The sequence below is a fragment of the Pimephales promelas genome, chromosome 4, assembly GCF_988280905.1.
Source record: "Pimephales promelas chromosome 4, fPimPro1.hap1.1, whole genome shotgun sequence".
Classification (NCBI taxonomy): domain Eukaryota; kingdom Metazoa; phylum Chordata; class Actinopteri; order Cypriniformes; family Leuciscidae; genus Pimephales; species Pimephales promelas.
In genome coordinates this window covers 33,822,777-33,842,113 of record NC_142772.1, presented here as the reverse complement: position 1 = coordinate 33,842,113, position 19,337 = coordinate 33,822,777, and the positions used below count along the sequence as shown (strand labels likewise).

At 38.5% G+C, this 19,337-nt stretch overlaps 1 long non-coding RNA gene across 2 annotated transcripts in view; it reads left to right on the top strand.

The window, feature by feature from the left end:
* Positions 1-17,316, top strand: part of LOC148981733 (uncharacterized) — a 70,736-nt gene extending 53,420 nt beyond the window's left edge. For both annotated transcript variants that reach the window (XR_016168347.1, XR_016168346.1), the window contains 3 exons: positions 6,974-7,034; positions 9,935-10,061; positions 13,951-17,316. This is a non-coding gene — a long non-coding RNA (uncharacterized LOC148981733). The remainder of the gene's footprint in view (positions 1-6,973; positions 7,035-9,934; positions 10,062-13,950) is intronic.
* Positions 17,317-19,337: the final 2,021 nt, after the last annotated feature.

Genomic DNA, 19,337 nt, shown 5'->3' with positions numbered 1-19,337 from the left:
AACACCACCTGTGTCTTTCAAACTGACCTTTACTCTGAATGATATGTTTTAAACTGTAGTGATTAAAATACAAAGAATTTATGGTAAAAAATGTTGGTCTTAATCATGTCTTAATCAAGTTATTTTCGTTGAACCACGCCCAATCATTTTGCATCAAATTATTTGAATAATTGAGTTTAAGATCCAGTAATATTTGTGAATTTAGCGTTATTTTTCTCGTCTTATCAGTAAGACTTATTCTGTATGTTAGCAATATTCTAACCTCATAAAATGTATTCATTTTGTGCAGATTTTTACCCCATGAATTTTTCTGACCTGAATTCCACTGTCACATTATATATTTTACCTGCTTATGTTGTTGTTTGCTTGTGGAAAGGTACATGGATAATTTGCATAGTTCTTCTCAATGTTCAGCAGCTGTACATATTTTTATTTTTTTTAAAAGCCACTCATTTTCTCTGTTTATGAATTCCTAATCTAATCTTTTATCTAGCCTTTTCATGAATTTCAGGTGATGTACATAATGATCTTCTTCCTCTGTATTACCTGGCGAGGCCATTATTTCTATAAAAACAACAAAAAAAAAACTTATCTTCCAAACATGGCCGTCTATGCCTGTCTTTTGTTTTAACTTACTTGTCAAAGTGTTTTGAAATTGATGCCTGAGGAAAAAGAAAAACAACAGTCATAAGAATTTGCGTTATTTTTAGTGCAGTGGATATTATTTTTGTTATCCTGTGAAAGGTGGAGTGGGTGTAGCTGTGACGCAGTGCAGTGATGCCAGCTGCCACAAACCCGTAGATCCGAACTTGTGGTGACTCTATGCACAAGCTCGTGTCTATAGGTATGTGTCTGCGAGGTGAACACAACAGTCTTCCCTGCAACCACTGCTGTTGCTGACTAGAAACTTCTGTTCAGGGTTGACACTTTAGCTGTAAAGGATACATTTTTGGTGGCTGCAGAAATGCTTGCATCTATTTATTAGAATGAATCGATTGCACCTATTTTCAAGTTTAGCAAGTTTTGCTACTTGCATATGCGCAAACGTAAGCAGTGGAGACATTCTCCTATCCTCCCCGTCAAGTTTTACAGCGATGTCTCGGGATGAGGTAGTAGGTTGTATAGTTTAGAGTTACAACATGGGAGATAACTGTACAGCCTCCTAGCTTTCCCCGAGCAGACGCCCTTCTCTGTGCAAGCTACAGTGCTAATGCTAATGTAACTAGCAATGGTCTTTGTTGATGATGGCAAGGGTTTGACAGAATGTGCATTCACACTGAGGAGGATAACGATAAACTATAAAGTTTTAATAATCACTCTAATTCTATGAGAATAGGAAAGTCTGCGGCTCTGCGCCAAAACTATATCGATAACAACATACTGGAATCACTTTCAGAATGATTTTCAGGCAATCAGAAGCCACCCGAATTTAAGGAACTGGAGCATTTACAGCAGCAGGCGACATAACTGAAACGTGCACTTATAATTAAACAGCATGTTATCATCTGTTGGTGTGGAGACTAATATAGTTATTGTTTTTGGTGAGAATAGGCTTCTAGTGTCAATAGAACCTACGCCTGTGTACATAATTTAACATTTAAACCATTCCCTACGTATTTAAATCGATCCCATAGCTGATTATATTTTGTTAGTGAATCTGTTAACATCATGCTTCCCCACAAGCATAGCATTTAATAAAAACAGTATTGTGACCCTGCAGCGAATAGAAATGTGAAATTTCTATCAAAACACCACACAGTTATTGCAACAGGGTGTTTAACATGGTGTCCTACAATGTTCTGCACCACAAACATTGTGTCTTAAAATACACATGGAAACTGTGAAAGCCTTATGTTCTTTACCATTTCCTTCTGGATTTTATGACTATCAATTGTTCCGCGTTTCTCTCCTGCTTTGAAAACACATTTATAACTGGCAAAATGTCTTTTTTTCTTTCTTAAGTGGTTATGAAAAGTGATATAAATGACATCAGGCACAAATTCTACCATAAAGGTAACTGTAGACGGAGTATTAGTTAGGAAAACTGTTTAATTTTTGACCTGCTTTGTATGTATTTTATTACAAGTTTGCTTTGTTTTATCAGCATGCAAAGAGCTTTGAGAGTCGTAATGCTATGCTATGGAGACATTAGGCTATTGCAATGGCTATTTTAGGGGTAATAGTTGGTTTTGTGTGTTCATGCTTTTATGGCTATTTCAAAAATAAGTAAAAACATGGAGAATATTTTGTGAGGACTTGAAAAGCAAATTTGGTACCACCAATTTGTAGGAAGCAGCATCTGCAGTTCAGCTACAGTCACTGCATCGGATAAAATACGTGTTTTGAATGACTCTATTATGTGTGTACATGTTATGTTCCAGTCAATATCTTTGTTTTCTGTTGTGCTTTAAGTTTTTGTGAGCCGTGGTGAGGTTTGACCCAGTTGTGTGTGCTTGTTTAGGTGTGGTGGTTGTTGATTTAGTTGTTTAGTGTAAATTCTGCTTGATTCGGTGATACATGTGCAAGCATGTCTTTGTGCATGGAAATCGGGTTTATTATAGCAATTTGTATCAAATGGTGGAGGTACTAGTTGTCATGTCATGAAATGGCGATGACTTTGCTTGTGAATATTTACACTATTCAAAAATTTGCGGTCAGTTAGATAAGATGACAGTAAAGACATTTATAATACTTTTATATCTTAAATAAATGCTGTTGTTTTGAACTTTTTTTATTAATCAAATAATCGAGAAAAGATTGTGGTTTCCACAAAAATAGCAGCACAACCATTTTAAATAAAAAAATTAATTATTAAATCTTGAGTAGCAAATCAGCATATTAGAATGATTTCTGAAGGATCATGTGACACTGAACACTGGAGTAATGATGCTGAAGATTCAGCTTTGTCATTACAGGGATACATTAATAATTAAATTATATTAAAATGTTTGACTTCTTTCAAAAACATTAAAGACTTTTAAACAGTAGTGAATGCTGTTTAGAAATGATTTAGTATGCACTTTTTCATTAATTGTTTTGATACATAGTCAACATACAGTATACAGACAACATATACAGACAATATACAGTATTAATCTGGAGGTCAGGGTGTATATGCTCATCTCCAATTAAAAACTGAAATCTTAAATTTTAAACAAACTACTGCATTATGCAGTGATTTTAGGGAGTACTGCAGTGAATTAAACTAATTTTAAATACTCAAATGAATCTTTGACTTACTTAATTTGACAGCTTAATTTCTATATCGCCTAGTCTTGGTATTTTATTGGTTAGTAATTTGACAGGTTCATTTCCATATCGGTTAGTCTGGGTATTTTGTTGGTTAGTACGGTAGATAAATCGATCAGTGTGTAAAAATTAAGAATGACTTGTTGGTCCAGCGGTAACATGATGAGCTCTTAATCACCCCCATATGACTTTATTTAATAAATCAATCAATCAAAATTGCATCTTAAAATCAATGTGTATCGGGAGTGGGTTAAATGGTTGTAAGCATTTTGTTTCATGATTTCACTAGAATGAGGCCGCAGGAAAGCGATAGATTGAAGTCTGAAAGCTGATGCGTTCCTCTACCGATGAAAAATGAAGCAAAACTGAAAAATATTTAATATTTGTGTTATCTGTTATTTTAATATTTATGTTATGTTATATGAATCTTTATTATCTGTATTATTCCTCATCCAATGTACTGGGGTCTGGGGATAAAATTGACAATGCAAACAACCATAAACTACGTCTGGTTAGTGTTGCTTCCTCAGAGATGGCAAATGATTAAGTGCCTAGCCTTAATAAATGTTTGAAGCCAGTTTATTATACATAATATACAGTGTCCTGCTATGCTGACAGTGTGAGTCAGCAAACTTCGAATGCAGCATAAGAAACACAGTGTGGATAAATAATGTTTTGAGCGCTCTGCCACCCAGAATGCCTTAGGGATAGAAAATGGTGCACTGAAGCCAAACGTGTACATAGTTCAGCCCCATTTAACCAAAAACTGTGCCGTCAATGTGGAAAAACCAGCTCCAGAAATACAAGTCTGCAGCTAAAATAGGCTGAAAGATCCAAACCACATTTAGACTAGCACAGTTTAGAATGCTCCTGAGTAACAGATCTGATTTGGATGGATAGACCACTTTTTCACCACTGAAATATCCATATTTGTAAAAAGAGTTCTCAAGGTCCAACCCTGCTGAAATATTTAAGCTTGAGAAATTTGAGATACTGCAAATATTTGACAAATTGGCACTTGTTGTGAAATTAATGACTAAACATCTTAATTCAGTCCTTTCTATGCCAAAGTCTTATTTTTGATAGATGTTTGGGATCAGTAATAGACATTCATGTCATGTGCTCTCTTTCTCTCTTTATATTTGCCCCACTGTCAGTCATGTCCTTAGGGCTGCTTATACACTTGACAAACAATAGTGCTTTTGTGTTAAAGGAGTAGATGGGACCCAGAGAATGTGTTTCGCTGATGACATCATTCTTTGAGCTAAAAAATGTCTAGGTTTATTGTGTCTGAATCAAAAATGTCAAACAGTGCAATTTTTTTATGGTTGTTGTGAGTGGTTTCCTTAGAGGGATCATTCCACATTACAGCTGTTAAAATGAAAATATGGGTATTGTGTGTGTATTTATCTAAACTATACCATTAAAAATGTTGGGCTTGGTAATAAGAATTTGAAATGTTTTTAAAAGATAGTAAAACAGGAATATTTTGAAATTATTGCAATTTCAAATAACTGTTACATGGTTAAAAGAGACGCATTTATTTGAAATCTAATTTTTTGTAATCAAATTACTATTGTAAATGTGTCCTTGTTGGTTAAAACTCTATATATATAATCTTACTGTCCCTAAAATTTTGAATGGTATAGTGTATGACATTTGACTGAATGATGTCCATATTTATCTGTATGACCTGCTGTACTAGCTAATGCAAAATATTTAACTGTTCGATAGTTTTTTAATAGTGAATTTGTCGGACAATTTAGGCCAAAGTAGTTCAATCAAAATTTTAAATTATAAAATTTCTAAGTTAGTTCGTGTGTGCATCAATGAGAACTGAGATATCACAATCTTGCTCTTTTCCCATGTGTGCCTTTGAGTAAGCTATTACGAACCATCCACATGGTCTTTCTCTTAGATTTTTAGGTGTGTGTGTGTGTGTGTTAATGACCTTCACCAGCATGATAAAGCGCAGTTTGGGGCCCTCTGTTGGCTAATACTGGTACCTGAGTTATTGTATTATTTACATGGATATAAATCATCAGAATGCAGATGGATAAGAGTTGAGCAGGAGTGTGTCTGCTAAACACAGCACTATAGCTTCTCTAAGTGAAGCAAGGCAAGCTAAATGGGCCGAAATGAATCTCAAGGTGAAGGATGTGAACTGGTACTATAAGATAAATTGCTGCTTATGTCCAGGAGAGGGAAGTCTAACAACATTTTCGCATGAGGGACACTGCCGTAAGTGTGTTGCGGGCGTTTCAAGTTAGTAAATGTCAAATTTGAAATAGTTTACATAAAGAGTACCATAAGTGTAAGCCATGAAATTTCTGTGAATGCGGACAGGAGAGACTATAATGTGTAAAGTGCATGTGAAATTTTGTCGCTGATTAGAGCCTATCAAAGTGGCCTGTCGGAGGTCTCCTCCACCGCAGTCTCCCTGTGTCCCCCCTCTTCTCTCCTCTCCACTTTACATCTCCCCGATTCCTTTGCCTTCTGTCATTCTCGTTCCTCCTTCTCTCTGTTTTCTTCCTCGTCTCCCTCTGTTGTGGCTGCGGCACTAGCCAGGCGGTATCGAATGGAAGCCAAGCACATCATATTTTCATGTGTTCATGCCTCTTTTTATCCTCTTCCCTCCCCTCTCTCTCTCTCCCTCTCCCTATGCTTGCTCCCTCCCTCTTTCTCTATTCTTTCTCTAGTTCCCTCCCTCCCGCTCCAATCTTCAGTTCAGCTAGAGAAAGAGAGGGAGTGAGAGTGGGAAAGAAAGAAAGAAAAAGAAAGAAAGAGAGAGTGGAATAATGGTGAGCGACGAGGGGAATTTCGGCCCTCAGAAACTTTTTCTTCCTCCGAAACAGAGAAAACATCACAAGTAAGGACATTTGGAGATAAAAAATCTCCTCTTTTTCTCTGTCTACCCATCTATCTCTCTGTTCCTTTTATTTCCTTCCCTCTCTTCTTTCTCTCAGGGGGTAGATGGCCTCTTGCGCTAACTGGTGTCAGCTGTTGCAGGAAATGAAGGGATCACTTCTATCCCAGTCTTTCTCTCCTTGCTCTCCCTCTGAGCTTCGATTTTTCATTAGACCCGTATCCCGCTAAACACGCTCGGAGACAGAAAGATGAATGGGACTCAGAGCAAGAGTCGTTTTGCCGCCGTTTATTTTTGCTGCTTTTTGACTCGTAGATCAGATGCTGCCTGTTTTTTTTTTTTTTTTTTGCCACCTCGGGATATGATCCCTGTCGCACATGTGACATGGGGTGAGAGACTGTGCATGCGTGTGTGCGCGAAAGCCCCCACTCCCTATGCTGATCTCTCATCTTATAGCCCTCTGGGTAGAAGTCTGGTGTGTGTTGCCGGTGTCGTGGCCCTCTCTCTCTCTCTCTCTCTCTCTCTCATCCCCATTCAGTTTTCTGTCCTATAGGCTGATTAATCCGGATACCTTTTCTCCCCAGATTCTTTGTTTCCTTTGTTCACGTTTTCCTTTTTCAGCAGCGCTCTACTGCCGTTTGAAATTCCCACCTTTTTTCCCCCTCTCTCTCTCTCTCTTTCTCTTTCTCTCTTTGCTCTGCAGCTCTAGACGGTGGGCGGACATCAGCCTGTCAGTGCCCTCTCGTGTCTTTTTACATGCTCTCTTCTTTTTATTTTGTATTGGCGTTGCATCGTGGAATGAGCAGCATAAAAAAAGCGTTCTTTTCTCTCTCTGTCTCTCCTTGTCTGTCCTCGCAGTCTCACAGGCGTTCGGAGGACCGCAGCACCTGAGGCACGGTCAGCCGCTGCCGCCAGCTCGGTGAGTTCACTCCCCTTCTCTCGGTGCATGCGTGTGATTTATACAAGAGCTGACGTGACCCAATAGAATCTGTATATGAAGCAGCAATGACAGTTTGGTTTTCATGTGAATATCATGTCGTCTTCTAATCGACTGGCCGTTTTATACTCTAAAACCTCATTGCAGATGAGTGAATGTCTCTTCCGCAATAATTCATCTCGGTGTACAGAAAGGCTTATGTGTGCGTGGCCGGCGTGAGGGGTCTGTGCGTGGCACCACTTCTCCACGCATGTCCTCGTCCGCCGTGCGCATGTGTGTTTGCGAGTGAGACGCGATGTCTTTGTTTGCAGTCCATGCTGATGGGCGTGTGTGTAACTATGTTGTGTTGCTTTTAAGTAGCCGATTGCAGTAAAATGTCGAAGGGATGGAGAATTAGAGACAGTCCGACGGACAGAGACAGAGGCGGACGAGACGACAGCAGAGACACAATGGCGATCGCTCGATTCCCCGCGCCGCACTGTGCCCCTCTCCTTCCCTGAGACCCTAACTTGTGACGTTCTGCTTCGATGTCCACGGGTTGGGTTCTCGGGAGCTGTGAGAGGCACTCAGTCATCCGCCCATCCAAGAAGGACCAGAGGAGAGGACAGCGAGTTTGTCCGAGCAGATTGAGCAGGGAAGGAAGGACACGAGGGGACGAGATAGGGTTGAGTGAGGTAATGGTGGCGCAGTGTGGGCCTGTGGATTGTGGTTCAAGAGTTTAAAGGATAGAGAGAGTGAGAGATCTGTGTTTTTAGGTTGGGGTGACGTTGGGCCATTGAGGGTTTGGCCCAAACAAAGCGTATGTTTAGACTGTGAGTCAGGACACTGAAATTGGCTGTGTGTGTGTGCATGTCTGTGCCACAGCCTTGTCTGTTACACCCTCATTCCGCACCCATATTTGTGTGCGTCTTTTTGTGTCGGTACTTTTTTTTTTTTATTCAAATTCTTCTTTCCACACAGGAAGTGCTCATAGATGGACATGTCCAGTGACTTCGGTTCATCTATGCATGTGTGTGGGTTTCATCCACCGGTTTGAGAGCAGCACAAAGTACTGTTGAGAGCGTGACATCGATAGCTCGGTACACTTGTGTTTGACCTCATACAAACCTTCATCGATATTAAAAATAAACACACATGTTTTTGTGTTATTTTCGACTACAGGCTATATTTTTCCTACGACGCGCTGACCGTCGTATTCTGAAATTAGTCATATTCAGATTTGCATATAGCCCACCTTTACAGCATCATATGTTTGATTATTTTGATGCTCAGAGGATGTTAATGGCATAAAAAAGAGAGATACCTTTAGCGTGTCTGCAGCAGAAGCTTATTGTGTGTGTTCCTACAGAGTAAGACAGCCAACCATATCTCTGGGTGTGCTCCAAATCTCACTCATATCTCTCACTCTTCAATGGTGCTTGATGTTCTCAGAGTCAAAAAGAGGCTATACATTTTGAACGGAAGCAAAAGTACATCCTGGGCTTAAACAGTCCCGCAGACTAGATTTTTATCTGGAAGACTGATCAAATGGTGGGGATTTGTTTTGAATTCACCATATATTTGTGCATGTTACCCTTGAAGTGTAATTTTTTCCGACAGTATTTGTCAAAAGGTGTTGAGCCGAGCGATGCAGAATGATGTGTTTATTTTCAAAAGATTGGTTGCCATATTAAGCTGCTAAAATGGTAATTTAAAGGGTGTTGCAATCAGCAAAATGAACAACCCATTTCTTGACAGAAGATTAAGTGCCTCATTAAACTCAATTTGTACTTACTATAACTGGAATACCTTGCTTGTATTTTTAAGTTGGCACTATACATTTTATGGATGTCTGTGGATATTGACAGTTGTGACTGTTGAGTACTTTCACACTCACCTTTACCTCTATTATAACGCTTCTCTGCTGTTCTTGAAATACAGTTAAAGATTATAACTTTGATTTATCGACTACATTGATGGATCCCTCTGTAGATTATATGTGGTGTTGACCATATTTGAGTACATAGCAAATTTGTGTTTTGAGTGTCATCATGAGTGTTCATTGTGTTTGATTATGTGATGTGTATGTGCTGTGTGGTTTGTTCTTTGAGCAGTGTTTCAGTGTCTTATTACACTGTTGAGCATATAGTGAATGTTAGTGCATCGGGTCACGAGAGGCAAGGAGAGAGTATATGGTGTATTGATATAAAAGATGTGTATTAGGTTTCTCCTATAATACTGGCCTTTAATAACTTCTATCATTTATAATGGAAATATTAATTCAGAAACCAGTTCTGGTTATTTTTTCAGAAGGATATATTTTAAGCTATTATTTTAATGGTATATCCGTGATTTATTAATGGCAATAAAAATGGATACATATTTGTTTTAGATGATTTGATGTTTACAATAGACTAATACTGTTCTTCCAATATAATAATGTATGAAGACTGCTCCGTGAAACTCTGTGTATACTGTGTTCACGGAAACATTTGAGTAACGCCTTGCCAGATTAATATTATTCCTGACAGGTTATATACAAGTGTTGCACTTTGAGTTAATTTTATAAAGCCGAACTCTTGCATGAACGCTTTCTTAAATAGAAGACTAATCATATATAGGAAGCATTGTCTGTGTTAATTTAAATGCTTTTTTGCAGTCAATATTAGGTCCGATTTTATAATACGACAATTATACAAATATCAAAATATTTAACAACAAGTGTTAAAAATACAACGAGAAGCATGTTTTGATTAGTCGAAGCTTAATCGAACCATTTATTGGTCCGTGAAGCCAATAAATGTATGAGAACCTAGTGTTTTTTATAGTAAACGTTTGATTGTTCACGTTTCAACGTATCGTCATGGTTTGTTGTGGTATGTTGTGTGTATTGTGGTGTCTAGCTTCAGCGAGGGCATGCAGGAACCCCTCCTCTCATCTGCAGTGCTGGATGAAGACTATTGTTCTGGTGCCCTCGTCTTCCTCTGGCAACACACCTCACCCACCATGCCAGCCCACCTCATCAAACAAGTATGTGTGTGTGTGAAACTGGTGCAAGGTCAGTGTGAAAATGCAGGGCTGTTATGATGGAAGATATTTGCTTTAATCACTGTGGTTTGGCGAGGAAATTTCACCTCTTGTGTTTCTCAGCATCTCTCATCTGTATGGTGAGATGCAGTTGTGCAGTGGAAGAAGTTACTGGCTTCTTAAAGTGTCACTCCACTGATAATATCCACACACACACACCATTCCTCCCACACACACACACCCTGTTCCTCTCCCTCACTGTCAGAATCATGGTAGTTGGTCTGCAGTGCCAGCACACGCCCCAGGAACGCCCAGATTTTACCGCAGTACCAAAGTACCCTGAGCAGTTTCACACACATAAATCCACTCTCTCCACCCGCAATATGATTATAAGACTAATCAGCTCATATCAATGTATGGTATAATGTAATCGAAAGTTACAATTTCACTGTCATGGACTGTCTTCAGCTTTAAAATTGAGATTTTTTTCTCTTGTATTTATACTTTTTTAGGGAGTATTTAAATTCTCCCTGAAGTCATTGAATATAGGAAAATCTTAAAAGCTTACAAATCTTCATTTTTAATAGTGAATATAAATTTGTCAAGTTTTGCCCTTGTCAAGGGCATTTTTTGTTTGGCTTGAAATTTTAGAAATTTAAAGATTGCTGAAAGAGTGAAATATCACTTGTTTAATCTGGGCACATTTGTATACCAGAGAATCGAGTAATTCAAATTCAGATCCGCCAAGCAATCTCTGTAAAAAGATTTCTATACAATCGCAAATGTTTTGAAAAGTCGTCTTCGTTTTGTTTTGTTTTTACATGATTTTTTTAAAGCGTTTTATGACTGGCCATGTGTACATGTCTGCGTATTTTGCAGTAAGAAGACACCGTTGTCCCTTTCTCACAGACGTTGTCCCACACGGCCATATGTTCAAAGCTGGCATAAAGCATCCTGCATATTTCTCTATAGTCTGTCAATCGAAGTTTGTCCACACAAACAGAAAAACAAACACTTGCTAATAATGGTGAATTACAGTTGTCAGCCATTAAACAAGCAGCAAAGAGATGCAATAAAAATTACATTTGAACGTGGACTCATTAAGAACCATGGAGAAAACTCAAGAAAGAGCTGGGAGAGAGAGAATAGTTGCTCAACAGTTAAAGCTCTTTTGTCATTTCGAATGTGAAACAGCAGGAATGTGACTAAATAGCAGTTTTTTCGTAGACATGCCTGAATGCAGCTCACCCCCTCAGTCCAGCTGATTTCTCTAAACCCAGCACAATGGATTAACAGAGCAGTCGGCCACTGAATTACTGGAAAACTGCATGTGGATGTATGCAGTCTGGAGGGAAAATGTATGCTGCATTTGAGGTGGATTAATCGCATGCAGTGTTTTTTTTTTAATTTCTTGTCCGTTCATTCTCTTGTTTTCAATCTCTGGCTCTTGCATGTGCCCTCTCTCTATCCCTCCCTCTGTCTCTCTGTCCTCAGATGGCTTTCAGCCTACTTTCCTGTAACAGAAAACAGAGCAGAGTAGAGTCAGCATTCACAGTCAGAGGCACAAGCACCAGATAAATGCTCCCTGTAAGTGTGTGGGTACTGTATGTACATATGAGTGTGTGTCAAGTGCATCTTGAGTATGCTTTGTGTTTCTTTGTTTATCTTTCTGTCTTTTCCACAATGCACTGAGTAAAGCAATAACTGGGCCCAGATGGAATCTTCAGTCATTTTTCACATTTTCAGCACAGTTTTTTTTTTTGCGGAAAGTGTGCACGATTCTTTGTAATAAATTTAAACATACTAAAAAAAAATTCTCCAGCAGTATTACCTGCAAAACGGTTATTCAATTTAGCCAAAGTAAACATGCAAAGGACAGTGAATGTGTGCAAGACCATTTCTATGTAAATCTGTGGAGATCTGCTGGTGCAGATCGCAAGTGGGACTTAAAATCAGCATTCTGTGTAATAGAGTGCATCTACGGAGCTATTTATAATGTATAAAAAAAATGTTTTCCTTCTGAAAGATATTTGATATTAATGTGTTTGATCGTTTTTCTTTGCTATGTATTTCTTTTTCCTACTTAATATATATTTGCGTCTACATCATTCTTCCTGTCTCACTCCATTTCACAGCCACAAGCACTGAAAATATTCCTTCCTCTCTCTCTCTCTCTCTCTTTCTCTGTGTGTCTATCTGCCTCTTTCTCTCTTTCCCCCTCTCTCTCCCCTCTTTCCCTCTTCCCAACCCTCACTCTGTCAACTAAAGCCCTTTCATAATGAATGGCAAGGTACGATAATAGCCTTTCGGTTGCTATAGTAACCAGACAGGAGCTCAGTTCGTGCTGTATTTTTTTGTCCTTTATTTTTTTTTCCAAGGGGGCAAATGACAGTGGAATGTGAGGCGAAACCCTCCCTCTCACTTTCCCTTTTTCTCTCTCATACAGTCACAGCAGATTCCCTCTGTTCTTTCGTATTTGCCCGTCCTCTTCTGCATCTTTAATATGACAAACAGGTTCATCCGAAAATAGAGTACCATATTCTATTAGAAGTGTAATATTATTAAGATTGAACATGATATTTAGTATTTTTACATTAACAATGTAATTAATTTGTTTATTCTATTTATTAAAACCAAGTATTTTTCTCATGAAACATTTTAAGCATGTGTACATTTATTTCAAAATAGTAACTATAAAAACACAGCAACAAATTTTAAATTGCATCTGTTTAATTTTTTTTTTAGTTGTTCTTTTTAATAGTCTTAATTATTGTTTAGCAGTCACTTATTTTTGCATCATCAAAGCTTGTTAAATACTGCAGGTGTCATGCTGGTCACAGACATAGATTTGTACCTTTAATTTCACCAAGCAGATTGCTCACTAAAATACCCTCACAGATTGTGTTTTCACGTAATTCAGGTGATATTAATATATTGAGTGATGATATCTAAGTGGGTGAGTTGTTTACTTTCTTTATAATTGGTCTTCACATCAACACTATTATTTGTTCATTTAGACTGATTCACCGACACAGAACTCACACAAAAACAAGAGAAGGGATTTTTGCCAGAACATCCAATCAAAGTGATCATTGCCTCCTCTAACGTGACTTTTCCCCATTCACTCTCAATTGCCCCCCACCAAACCCACGGCACATTTCTGTTGAAACCCAATGGGCTCAGGTGAGGCTAGATGCTTCCCGCCGTAAATTTAACCGCTTGTGGTGTTGTTAAACAGTGTCAATTTGAAGTAAAATTTGGATTACTTTATCTTTGTACTGTGGATTATTTTCTCAATTATTTGAAGAGGCGCTGCCTCCCTTGCCTCCTTGGAGGAACCACCCCTGATGTACGTGTATGTGTTTATTTTGTACGATTTTATAAAATATTGTTTTGGATCTATACATTTCTTTTGCTCTAAAAATGCCCTAGCTTATTTAGCTTCCTTGTAAAAATCATTTAAAACTTGATTATATGAATCGTTTCTGTGATGCTTTGCCAGATATATCAAACCCCATTGAGTTCTGCTTTACATTATTCATTTAGCTGACGGTTTTATCCAAAGCGACTTACAATTGCTATATATGTCAGAGGTCGCACGCCTCTGGAGCAACTAGGGGTTAAGTGTCTTGCTCAGGGACACATTGGTGTCTCGCAGTGGATTCGAACTCGGGTCTCTCACACCAAAGGCATGTGTCTTGTCCACTGCGCATCACCTGCGCCATCTGCTAAACTGTTTTCTACTCATGACACGGGATACACAATGGAGGCATTTATTTTTCATTTGCATTATGAGCTACTGTAAAATAAACATGCAAAAGTGTACAGTTTCAAGGTGCTGATCATTTTTATGTGAATGGTTTTCCCATTTTTTTTTCATTTGTCTGTACAGATCTACATGTTCAGAGGCAGCAGTGTATTGTGGCCATGGCCTTAGCACCTATAGTGGAGCGATAAGTGGTGGACACAGATTAATCATCAACACACAAGCAAACATGCGCACACACACCCTCTCCGTGCAGCTGTTGAAGCTGGTGGTGTCACCATAGCGACAGCAGTGTGCTACTGAAGATCCCAGCCAACAGCTGCTCTCGGTAGAAACGGTATTGATTGAGTCTGCTCAACTCCCACTTCAAAATGTGTATGTCTGTTAGCGGGCAGCATCTGCATATGACACTGTATACAAAGATTTGGGTTGCAAACTTATTTTTGTACAATGGCTGCAAGTCTTTGAAGTGTTTATATTATAGCATTATGAATCTGAAGTATATGGGGGATGCATTCTGTGTGTATCCGAGCATGTGCAACAGATGGATCGGACAGCTCATCGTATTCCCTCTAAAGCATGTCAAATAGGTCCCCGATACTTGTCTTATTGTCCGTCCCCTTTCCTCTCTTTGGACGTCCCAGAGGACTGGTGCACTCTAAGACTTCCTGCGGCCCTTTAGAGGACCTCTCTCTTCCCTCCCCCTCAGCGGTTCAATGTATCATCAAAGAAAGGATTAGTGTGGGCCAGCCCAGGAGACAGACTTGAACACCTGACAAATTTAAGCTTATTAACTACAGAAAAAAGGGGGGAACCTGCCCAGGAAGCACTGAGGGATGGAGGGTGAACTCTGGGGATTGCTGATCTTTCAGCATATGGCTTGATGTAAGGTGCTAGCAATGCTGATCTCTTTACATTGAGAGAGTGTTGCTGTGTGCGAAATTGCATACTGTTTATTTGGAACTACATTTGGTTTGAAACTCACTTTGCGACCGTTAAAAATGTACGCTCTATATGGTATGATTGTGTGTAGTTGAAAGAAATTTAATTCATTACACCTGCCATATTGTCGAAGACAGGTGACTTAACGCGTCAGTGGCGTCGCTTCACCTTCAGTTACAAGTCTCCTGTGGCTTCATGGGATATTGAAGTGTCCATCGAAAGCACACTTCAGAATTTCACCACTAGTAGTAAGTCATCCATGTGTACTTTTCGCCTACAGTTTTATGAAGGCTATGAATTTGGAAAAACTACACGGCTCACATACTGTTTTCCGCCTATGCTATATAGTATGGAACTTGCCATATTCGAACACTGACCGTATTTGTGCACTTGCTATGAACTCTATGAAATGTAATGACTCTAAGTCTATTAATGATTCGTTTGAATATTTTGAAAACAGTAATGCAATTCTCTGACCAAATTTTGGGATCATTTCAAATAAATGTAAAACAACAAATAATAAAGAGTGTAGCCCCGTGACTTTTCCCTTTTTTAAATACCACTGACAAAAATCACAGTGTGCTTCTTTAAGTACACATTGTCATATGTGTATTAAAAGAAACAGCTTTTACTGTTTGTGATGTACTAAAAAGAACTCTCATAAGAGAAGAAAAGAGTCTCATCAAAATGTTTCCCTCGAGAATCAGACTTTCATGGTCAGGCTAAATATTTCTGATTCAGATCAGATCATATGAGTCATTTAATTGAGAATCGGACCACTGATCAGGCTGTGTTTTTTATTCACTAAAAAGAACCAAATCACATCAATCGTTTACTTGAAAATCAGACTTGTCGCACAGTTTCGTTCTGAATGTTGACACAGGGAACACTTTCAGGTTGAGAAAAAAATGTCAACTGAATCGAATATCATCGAAATATTATTTCGACAGAATCGAAAATTACTAGATTCTGTTATTTTATTTAAGTGGTTTTTGGTTCACAATCCCTAAACCTCTATCATTTTTGCTTATCAAACCCAAACCAGATGTCACACCATATGACTCTCACAAACTCCTCTACTCTGAGGATATGCATTTTTTCAGAGAATTAGACATGTCTGTGCAAAACATGGATAAATCTTTTCTTCCCTTCCACCAAAGGAGGTATTTTTAGTCATACCCATTATACACTCACCTAAAGTATTATTAGGAACACCATTAACAATGTAATTAATGGCATTTAAACGATGCCCAATTGGCACTAAGGGGCCTAAAGTGTGCCAAGAAAACATCCCCACACCATTACACCACCACCACCACCAGCCTGGACAGTGGTATCAAGGCATGATGAATCCATGTTCTCATTCTGTTTATGCCAAATTCTGACTCTACCATCTGAATGTCTCACCAGAAATCGAGACTCATCAGACCAGGCAACATTTTTCCAGTCTTCAACTGTCCAATTTTGATGAGCTCTTGCAAATTGTAGCCTCTTTTTCCTATTTGTAATGGAGATGAGTTGTACCCGGTCTTCTGCTGTTGTAGCCCACCCGCCTCAAGGTTGTGCATGTTGTGGCTTCACAAATGCTTTGCTGCATACCTTGGATGTAACGAGTGGTTATTTCAGTCAAAGTTGCTCTTCTATCAGCTTGAATCAGTCAGCCCATTCTCCTCTGACCTCTAGCATCAGCAAAGCATTTTCTCCCACAGGACTGCTTCATACTGGATGTTTTTCCCTTTTCCCACACCATTCTTTGTAAACCCTAGAAATGGTTGTGTGTGGAAATCCCAGTAACTGAGCAGAATGTGAAATGCTCAGACTGGCCCGTCTGGCACCAACAACCATGCCACGCTTAAAATTGCTTAAATCACCATTCTTTCCCATTCTGACATTCAGTTTACCATTGAGTTCAGGAGATTGTCTTGACCAGGACCACACCCCTAAATGCATTGAAGCAACTGTCATGTGATTTGGTTGATTAGATAATTGCAATAATGAGAAATTGAACAGGTGTTCCTAATAATCCTTTAGGTGAGTGTATGTTTCCCATCAGACTCACATGGTTATCCTGTGGTTTATCTTGTCATTGAGGCCCTGTTTACACGAGAACGCTCGCGGGTGAAAACGTAAACATATTTTATCGGATGTGCCTTTCGTTTACACGGCGACGGCGTTTTTGGGACTTAAAAACGCAAAAAAATGAAACCACCCTCCAGAGTGGAAATCTTAAAAACGCTCCACCACCGCGTTCCCGTGTAAAGGGTAAAACGTAAGTCTGCTTGAAAGTGAAGGTTGTACGCAGGCGCGCATGCTTGGTGTTGTTGTAGTATGCACTCTTAGCCGCCTAGAGTGCATACTACATTGAATTTCACAGACTTTTGCGTCACCATCTGCACGTGGATTTCCCACCCAAAACGCTCGTCTAAACGCAGAATAAAAACTGATAACGCAACGCCACTTTTGCGTTTTCTCTTCAGAATCGTTTCCGTGTAAACATAGCCTCAGCTTCCAACTTCAGTTTTATTTTAGAAGGTTCCCTTGGACAGGTTGTTATAGCACTAAAAACTTGCTCAAAGATTGAATGCTTGCTAGATCTCGGAGCATATTACTGTAGGTAAAACAGTAGAGCTTGGCACTACAATGATACGGTCATGGATTTGATTCCCAGAGAATGCATGAACTGTAAAGGTGTCTGGCAAATGCATAAATGTAAAATGTAAGATTTCTAAAACATTGCCACCTTTCTTCTCATAGTATGTGTTCTTGATGTTATTTCAAGTTTTTGTTTTTGTGCCTCACTTAGATTTGTTACCTCATGAATGAAAGTATGTGGATGGACATGCATTTACTGCCAGTAAAATCCATGTAAATATTAATGAACTCCAGTGACTCCATTCCCATTTACAAAACTCTCAACACACCCTTATTATAGTCACTTTCTTTCAGTTTCTCTGCTGAGAATAAGTGTATAGGGGAACGGATGGTCTTGAGTCCCTCATAATTCAATGTTAAGCTTATCATGGCTGAGTGGCTTTTTATCCTGGTCTTGTTCGCAGTTGGCGCTGTTTCTAATCCTCTCCACACGTAAGTCTGTGTCCCTTTAATGTGCGTTTCTTTCCAAGGAAATTTCCATAGCAATACTACAATAGTTGAGGGTTTTTATTTTTTAAACTGTCCGAATGAACAACAGGGAAGTATCAAGGACCGGTGGAGAACAGTGTTTGGTAGTAAAACAATGATAATCAAAGCCTTAAGCTCTGTTTATGTTAATGATAACTTGAATATGTTAAATGGCTGATAGATGAATTATGAGTTGTTGGAAGCTTTCAGATGGGAGGCAAGATGGCAGTCTGAAAGGGCTTGAATATGCAGTGTGGAGGCTGTTCATATACTGTATGAGGTAAAGACTTCAGCTGATAGTCACTTGCCATTGTTTGGAACAATAATATCCCTGTTTACTGAATCATATCCTGTTTAATTTGAATGGCATAGCAGAGTGAGTGAATCACAATGAAAGAGAGAGATTACGAATGCAATAGGCAAGAGTCTCTATAGTGGTATCACATTGCCACTTAAAAAAATTAAATAAAAAAGCTATGACATTGTTTTATTAAAAATTGAAAATAAAAATAGTTTGTTATTTTGAGGTTCACTTGTAATTTGCTATATATGTATATAGCTATATTTATAGATAGATATATACATATAGATTATATATAGATATAGATATATTTGTGACAAAAATGATTAATTTCCACCCTCATTCTGTCTGAAATGATCAGTTTTTAAGAATATTATGAAATAGTTTGCTGGTTTGAAATGTACAGTATATGCTGCTGTCAGATTCAATACCGTTGGCTGCTCCATCTTTCAACAAAAGTTTCATCAACAATCTGCAGTCAAATGCTCCAAACAAACATATAATGTGAACTTTTCATTTGGGAGTTGTTAAATCTTATGTTCTTGTTCTTTCTTCTTACTGTATGTTTTACCTTCAGTCTGCAGTCTCTCTCTGACTGTCAGGATTCTCTCTTTCACTCTCTATTGTACATTTGTTACACTACTATTCAGAATATTTTTTTTTACAAATTAATCAAATTAAAAGTGACTCCTGAAGTTCTTACAAAATAAAGCACAAACGTTTTCATACAGAAAAGTCTTGAGCATCAAATCAGCATAAGAATGATTTTTGAAGGATCATGCGACACCAAAGACCTCTTTACCAAATAAATAAATGCATGTGAAGTACTGAGTTTCAATAGAAGAGAAGAGACCGCTGAGTTATAAGAATGACATATGTAGCCTGGATTAACGGGTTAGTTCGGTATTTTACACTTAAAGCCCTGTTTTAAGATCGTTTTCTGGTCGTTTTGACTAGTCACAATAATGTTACAGATATCTTAAAAGATAATTGCAACTATCCAAAATTAGTAATTATGACTAGTCAGAAAGACGTTGCTGATATCTTCAATGTTAATTCCGGATAGTCAAACTTGGCTTTTAAATGTTAAAAGGGCTTGCCATAGGCCGAACCTTGTGCTGTGTTCATGTCATTTTAATGAAGATTGCTT